Genomic DNA, 7,705 nt, shown 5'->3' with positions numbered 1-7,705 from the left:
ATGTATCTTCATATAGAACTCAGCATTGCTGGCGTTTAAAATCAACCTTCACTTTTAGGTTTTATTTAAAAAAAGGTGGCCATGTTGTTTTTGGTCTGCTGGTCCCTGCATTGTAAATTCATGTATTGCATAAAACCCACATTTGTGGGTTTATCACCTTCATTTTTAGGTTTTATACAGCGCAGCCCGTTTGCGCGGGGCTGTGCTGCGTTTAAACATCGGCGATCGCCGGAAAAAAAAATATTTCTTATATTTGCATCAGGGTACCTTGCCAATGGCCACATATTTGTCCATTGGCATGCTGCCTGACACATATGCACCTTTTATTTGGAGCTGACATGACTCCATTGTGTTTTTTGCAGAAACGTACTCAGTTGTCAACTGAGTACATTTCTGCAGCTAAAATGGCTCTTACACGGGCTGCTTTGGACTTCCTGGATCGTTAATCTACCTCATTTGCATGCCTTTCAGCTGCAAGTGAGGTGATTAGCATATCCACGCCCACTCCGTGTAAGAGACGTTTTAGCTGGTCTCTTACACGGGATTTAGGGCTGTTCCTGGATCGCGAAGGCTGCATGGAGTCTTACACTACTCTTAAGACTCCGTGCAAGCCTTCGTGAATCCTGCCCAATGACTTGCAACTGTGTCAATGTTGGGATTATGAAGAAATGCTTGATTAAGCATTAATTAAAAGATATACATAATTTAGTGACTGCATACAGTTTAAGTTAAATACAGGTATAATGTGTCATGCATTCAGAGCACAGAATGCCAGCTTTTTGTGTTTAACTTGTGTTACTGAGAGCTAATCTTGGAAGCCAAATAACACTAGTGTTATAAACTAATCTGTTTAAATATGTATAATCTGAACAGGCTCATGGGACTCATTAGTGTCCTACATGAGAAATACTGAGCTAATGAACACTATTCCCCAGTAGTTGTTTCTAAGTCACTTATAAATAAATAAATAAAACAAGGGGAAGTATTTTGAGATAAAACAAATACCTTGTCTTTATAGTAGGTAAAAAGGAAAACTCTGTTAGTACCCAAGTAAATAAAATGATTATTAGCAATGAATGAGAAATTATTCCAGTACAGAGAACTGAACAGCCAAGCCATCTTGATCAGAATTCAAAATGGCTGGCAGCTGAAAGTTCCCTTGAGTTAGTTGTAATGTACGTGGGGTATGTAAAAAAAACTTAGCATGGATTCCTAATTAAATCTAGATATCTGTAATCATTGTAGAAGTAAAGCATAAAACAGTATGCACACTGAGAATTTTGAACAGTGTTTATAGCAACTGGGGAGAAATAGCCAAGTAATGGGACCCTGTAATGGCTGTGTGGGGGGGGGTTGGGCTGTGTGGGCGGAGGGGGTGGGGCTGTGTGGGTGGGGCTCTGGGTTTGCACCTCCCTGCAAAAAATCCTGCGGGCTCCCTTACCCCTAGGGTATGTGGAGTTTTTGCTCATTGGTTAGCTGTTATTTGCTTCATTCTCAGGGTTTAATTTCTTTATTTTTGTGAAGCAGATTTTGGTATTTGGAAGATCTAAACTGACGTTTATAAGAAAACGGTTTACAGCAAGGTTGGATAAGACTGCTGGCTTGAGATGTAATCATGTGTGGGCATGCTAATCTGCTAAAACCCATTCATAACTGGATTTTTTAGATCACACATTTAGTTTTGTGATTTTGTATTACCTTTCTGAAGGATAATTGCAAATTGTAATTCAAATGAAGTCATGAAACACACTGCATTGGACAAGGAGTTGCATGGTGTGGCCTGCTGCAACTTGTTGCTAAGTGCACTGCATTGTGATCTGTGCATTCATGGTGCTTTTTTGCATATTCTGAGTTTATAGAGGAAGGAAAGAGCTCAACAATCTGTCAACTTTGTGTGGAGCAGGTAGCACAATCATCTTTGGTGCAAAAGGAGTTATATTCCCACGCCAAGTAGATTGATTACTGACACTGCAGTATAGCATAAGGGGGAGCTGCACTCCTGACTGTGTCATCTTTTGGATGAGACATTAAAGAGGCCCCATCTGCTTGAGTTGGTGGAAAGAGGAATGCAAAGAATCCCACAGCACCTATCAAAAAGAGTACAGGTCCTTTATTTATATACAAAAGTAACTCTTATTTACAAAATATTTACACATTTACAAATATTTAAATATGTACAGATATAGAAATCTGTTTACACATATTCATAATTTCCTGTACAATCATGCTAAATTTTCGTTATTAGACCCCCACTCCCTTTTCCATAACTACCATCTGATTTTACTTAATATGGTTGCTAAAATCCATTTACCATTAACATAATTTCATTTAGCCTTTCATTCCATATAACCTACAGTAACATAAAATAACTATTTTAACATACTCTTTACTTCTATTCTTATAATATCTATATTTACTTATATCCATGTTTCTTTTATCCACTTTTTATATCTTCAAATAATGTTCTTCACATAGTTTTCCCCATAACTTTTTACTCTTTTGCATTTCAAAAACACATGTTCTGTAGCTTTTTCTTGACAGTGCAAACATACTCTATCACTTTTATTTTTATATGGCATATTTTCTTTTACTGGCAATTTATCTATTAACATTCTCCAAAAAATCTTGACATTCCATTCTCTGATTATACCATTCAGTTCTTATAGCTTTGTTTTTTTTCTCCATCTATTAGAGTCTCCCATGGTTTTACATAGCAATGTTTTTATCATTATATTCTTACAGAAAAAATAGAAAAGTATGGTATATCATCAATTTTATTTTCCACAAAAATATTCTCTCTGTGGCATTTTATTTCTTCATTTACGCAGTCTTTTTCTCTCTTAGTCTGCTTTAGCATACCCCACAATTCATCATGCTTACATTTATACAGTCTTACTACTACTCTCTCATCTTTTCAATTTATCCACTTTAAGACTTTGTATAAATTTAATGAAGCAGTGTATACCACTGGGTTAATTAACCCTAAACCTCCTCCTCCTTTATTTACATACAATGCTCCTTTTTCACTGGGTTTAAACTGTAACTCCATATAAATGAAAATCTGTGATAATTGCTTTTCAAATACTGTGCACTCTGCAACACCATTTCTTTAGGTAAATCATCCTGATCCCTCCCCCCACTGACTGGAGGATTGTAATTATGCATCCATCATTTGCCGTTTCATCTCCTTCAAGCATGTTTCTTTGAAACAGTGCCTCGGAATCCTGCACACATTCTCCAGTTTTGATATTTGGGTTCTCCTTCATTTCTTTAACTACTACTTCTCTCTCCATCTGCTCTCTAGGCTTCTCTAGGCTGCCTCTGCACCTGAACAGAGAAAGGATGTGATCCTCCAAAATGGGTCCCACTCACAACCATGCTGAGTAAGGGAAGTTCCCTGATGCCATGGCCAAATTTCCCTAGCAGTACAAATACCATCTTAGATCTCCCCCCCCTGAAAACAAGCACTAGCCTAGTGGGGCCAACCCTGTCAACATAGGATTAATTAATAAATAATTTAATTAATGCAGCTGTTTTTTTTTGTTATAACTACAATCCTCTGCATCAGTTCTTCCAGCTATGGAAGCTATTGAAAGTTGATAATATTACGTACTTACTTATTTATTACATTTATTAAACAGAAAACTGAATTGGTTCATATACCCTTTTCAGTCATAACCCTGGTCAAGAAGGCAGACACAACAAAAAATGATCACTGAATTTGCAATAAAGCACAAACTATTATAACAAAACTACAAGTTCGATACGCAACAAAACATGTGTATTTAGCCAAAATTATAGTTGTATGCATACACTGAAATATTCTAGTTAAATGTACATTTCTGCAAAAAAAAAAATTTGATTTGAGTGCAGGCACTGTCAGGTGAAGTGTGCAACACAATAGTGATAGCTAATCCTGCTAAGACTATCATTCAGAGTGCACAAACATGAAGTACTACAGTATATGTTACTTAGACAGGATCTTAGTACATGTATTTTCCTTGAACATATGCTCCTTTATTTCTGCCTGAACTGAATGGCATTGCCATTTTGTCTGATTTTAAATGCGATATTATTCCAGCAGGCTGGTGCAACTTTGCTGTAAGCTCATTCTGTAAGGAACAACTTGAATGGGGGCCCAGTTAATGAAATTCTTTCAGAGCACTGAAGAGTGTAGGCTTGCTCCTGATACCTATTATGGAGCTGGGTAGTATCGGTCGTGCAGTACCTTTAATGTAAGTGTGCTAAGAATAGTGATGCTCTTGATGTGATGGGAAGCCATTTTTATTTACATGCAGTGATGTCCCATTCTACCGACTAAATGAATAAACCACAGTATTTGTTTTCTGTTGTCTGTAGAGCAAATACTTTCTTAGAATAAAGATATACAATGAAGGAGAGCCCATATTCAAACCTGGGTATTAATACATTAAGAACAATTGCTCTTTTGGTATCTGGAGTAAACAAATTATAAATATTTAGGTAGTTTTAAGCTGTGTACTTTTTTAAACTAAAACATGAGCACCATAGCACTCCACGCAGGCAGTGTATAAACTGTAGCAAATGTTTGCTACATTTGTAGCAAGCAGCATGCTACAGTTTAAAAGAAAAAAATATATATTGGAGGAGGATTGGGGCAGGGCACTGAAACTGGATGTGAATTGCTGGGACAGGAGGGAAGGAAGTAGAGGCTTGCCTATAGAAGGAATGGTTTGTTTTTCTCTTCAATAGAAGAGCTTGGGGTGGATCTAACTGTAAAAAGCAGATTACTACAGTTTGCTTTTTTTGTTCTTCACTTGAGCTGATGGGTTAGAGTGTTGGTTCATGATATTGGCACAGGGTGCTGGTCGAGCTTCTGCTCCTGGGTAGTAGTAAATGGCCTTAGTATATTTGTAGGGTTGGTAGCAATAATACCAGAGGCATTTTTAATGCATTTTGAGGTTGCAAACAACATGAGCTGTATTTGAAAGATATTTATAACAAGCCTGCTAACAATCAGTTTCAGAGGTGCATGAAGTCCTGTTATAAGCCTTTGGTGATGATATTTACTTGTGTGCCAGCACATGTATTGACAACAACGTCTGCAAAAAGGATGCAGTTGTGCACGTTTCTATAGCAGAGCATTATAATAATAAAAAGAAAAGAGAGCCTAGCACAGAACCTTGAGGGACTCCTGAGATTAGCAAGAATGTATCATTCCATTGACAGCTTTTTCAGCAAGTGCTGAGCAATTGAAGAAATTCTGAGGAAAATGTTTGCTGATAGTGGAGTTTCCTTTTTTCTCCACAGTTGTGTGACATTGGTATAGATATATTTATGTTCAGGAAGGTGTGGGGGTGCAGGGATGGTTATCCTCTTGCAAAACAAGTTTACCTCCAAAATTTGTTTCAGCCATGTTTTTGATGAATTGGCACTCAATGAAAAAGTTCTCATTCAATCAAAACAAATCTAAGTTAGCAAAGCAGTTTCAGTTTGATGTTTTCTTTCTTTCTTTATTGACATTTGATAACCTGGTAAATGGGCTGGTCAATGGACCCTTTTCAGCCATCATATTTAATTAATTTTAATCCGAGTGTTCTGCCAGTATGGTAGTTTTTAAACCAAGTGGTAAACTCACTGGAAAATCCACAAACTGCTAGCTTCTGTAGAAGAAGACTGTGATCAACCATCTCAAATGCACATTTCATAACAAGGGAAATAATAGTTAGTAGTCTGTTGTCAATGTTCTTAGATAAATGATTAGAGCAATATAAAGCAGTGATTGTACTAGGCCTAGGGCAAAATATACACTGCTTATCAACCAAAATATCATATTTACTGACAAGTCCAAAATGTAGGCAAGTGGTCCAAAGTTTAAGACAGATGAATGTGATAGAACTTTCGGGAGTGAACTATAAGGGCATGTTAGAAGCTCTCAGGGATTGTACCAGTACTTAGAGAGAGGCTGCAAATGAAGGAACAAGGCTGACATAGCAGTTGCCTATTTATTCTTAGCAGGTTTGGATGTGTAGCATAGTGTAAAAGTCAGGTATGAAACTGCAGCCTAGTTTAATAGTTCTGAGACATCCTCTTTTGTGATGTTTTTCAAGTAGAAAGGGTAAGACTGAAGGTATTTGTGAAGTGGGGAGCAGAATGGGACTTGCACCATATTAAGAAACGCTGTTCAAAGAATGTTCATGACAGAAACAGACCAAAGAAAATACACAAATGCCACAGCGTTCACTGAGCTCTCACAGACACTTTAATGACACACAAAATTGTGAAAAACTCCAGTTCAAGCACTTTCGTCCTGCTAAAATCAGAACTTCTTCAGAAATTACTATCCTATGTGGTCATATGATCCTCAGAGTTCTGGCCCCCATTTAATTATTTAAAGGAAAAAGTTTCTTTCAAATACCACTCTCCCTTCCACTTAATACTTTAATAAAAATGTCATACATTCCCCTATATTTGTCTGAAAGTTAAAACATAAAAAATACATTACAATCAATTACATCCTTACAATAACCATATAAATATAGACATATGTATATATCATAGTTATTAACACTTAGTAGATTAGAAAAAATGGGATAATAGAATAATAAAATTCCAGAATTAACTTCCTCCTTCATTCCACATCCTTCACATCTCCAAAGCCTTTAATCTTAGCACACTTATTATTGAGGAGTATTCATTTAATCCGGGCCAGCTACTAGCGTTCAGGAATAGTTGCCATTGTAGTTCTTCTTTTTCTAGTCTAAGACTCCAAGGGCCCCCTCTAATACATTGGTTAACCTTTCCAGTACTGTGAATTTAAATAAATGGTCTGGCCTGCTCTGCATATGTTTCCACAAGGCATTTGTTGTTTTTCCTTTCCTAATGTCATACAAGTGCTCGTATATACTTTCTTTCAGGGGGCGCTCAGTTTTCCCAATATAAAACGCTGAGCATTTTTGGAAGCTAGCCACATATACCACCCCCTTACTGAAACAGTCATATTTACCCCCCCATTTTAACCCTTTTCTCTCTTACCTGCACATGTTGTGACACCTGAATGTGTTTGCAATATCCACACCACCCCCACTTTTTCATCCCATTAATAGTTTGGTTTGGGTATTTAGGTTTCTCCAACAACTGTTTCAGGGTAATTCTGTTGCGGTAAACTACACTTGGGCTTTCCTTCACTATATTCCTACATATTTCTTTCTCCATAATAATCAACCAATTTTTTTGTAATATTCTCCTTATACAATGACTCTCCATGGAAAAAGTGGTGAGAAATGGATAATTAAACTTACGTTTGCTCTGTTCCAGTCCTTGTACATTTATCACCTCCCCTTCCCATGTTTCTACTAAAGAATCCCTGGCTCTTGTTCACCACTTCATTGAATAACTCACCCACTAGTTCTAATGGGTAGCCCCTTCTCTCAAACATACTCCTTAACAGTTCACATTCTTCCAAAAAAATGCTCTTCCTTTGTAACCATCCTGGCTGCTCTTACACATTGCCCTTTCGCGACTGCGCATTTTTGAGCCATTGGGTGGTTACTAGTATAGTGTAAAAAGGAATTTGAGTATGTGGGCTTCCTATAAATACATGCCAAATAAGTCTTGTTGTCCATGTCTTTCTCCAGTAAAACATCTATCTTCCTCTCTTCCATTTGTGATGTAAATGTTAGAAAACTAGAAGTGTTCAAATATTCAATAAAGGATGATATCTCTT

This window comes from Protopterus annectens, chromosome 1.part0, assembly GCF_019279795.1.
Source record: "Protopterus annectens isolate FY-2018-M chromosome 1.part0, PAN1.0, whole genome shotgun sequence".
NCBI classification, from domain to species: domain Eukaryota; kingdom Metazoa; phylum Chordata; order Ceratodontiformes; family Protopteridae; genus Protopterus; species Protopterus annectens.
The sequence above is the reverse complement of the archived record's forward strand: the minus strand, read 5'-3'. Positions refer to the sequence as shown.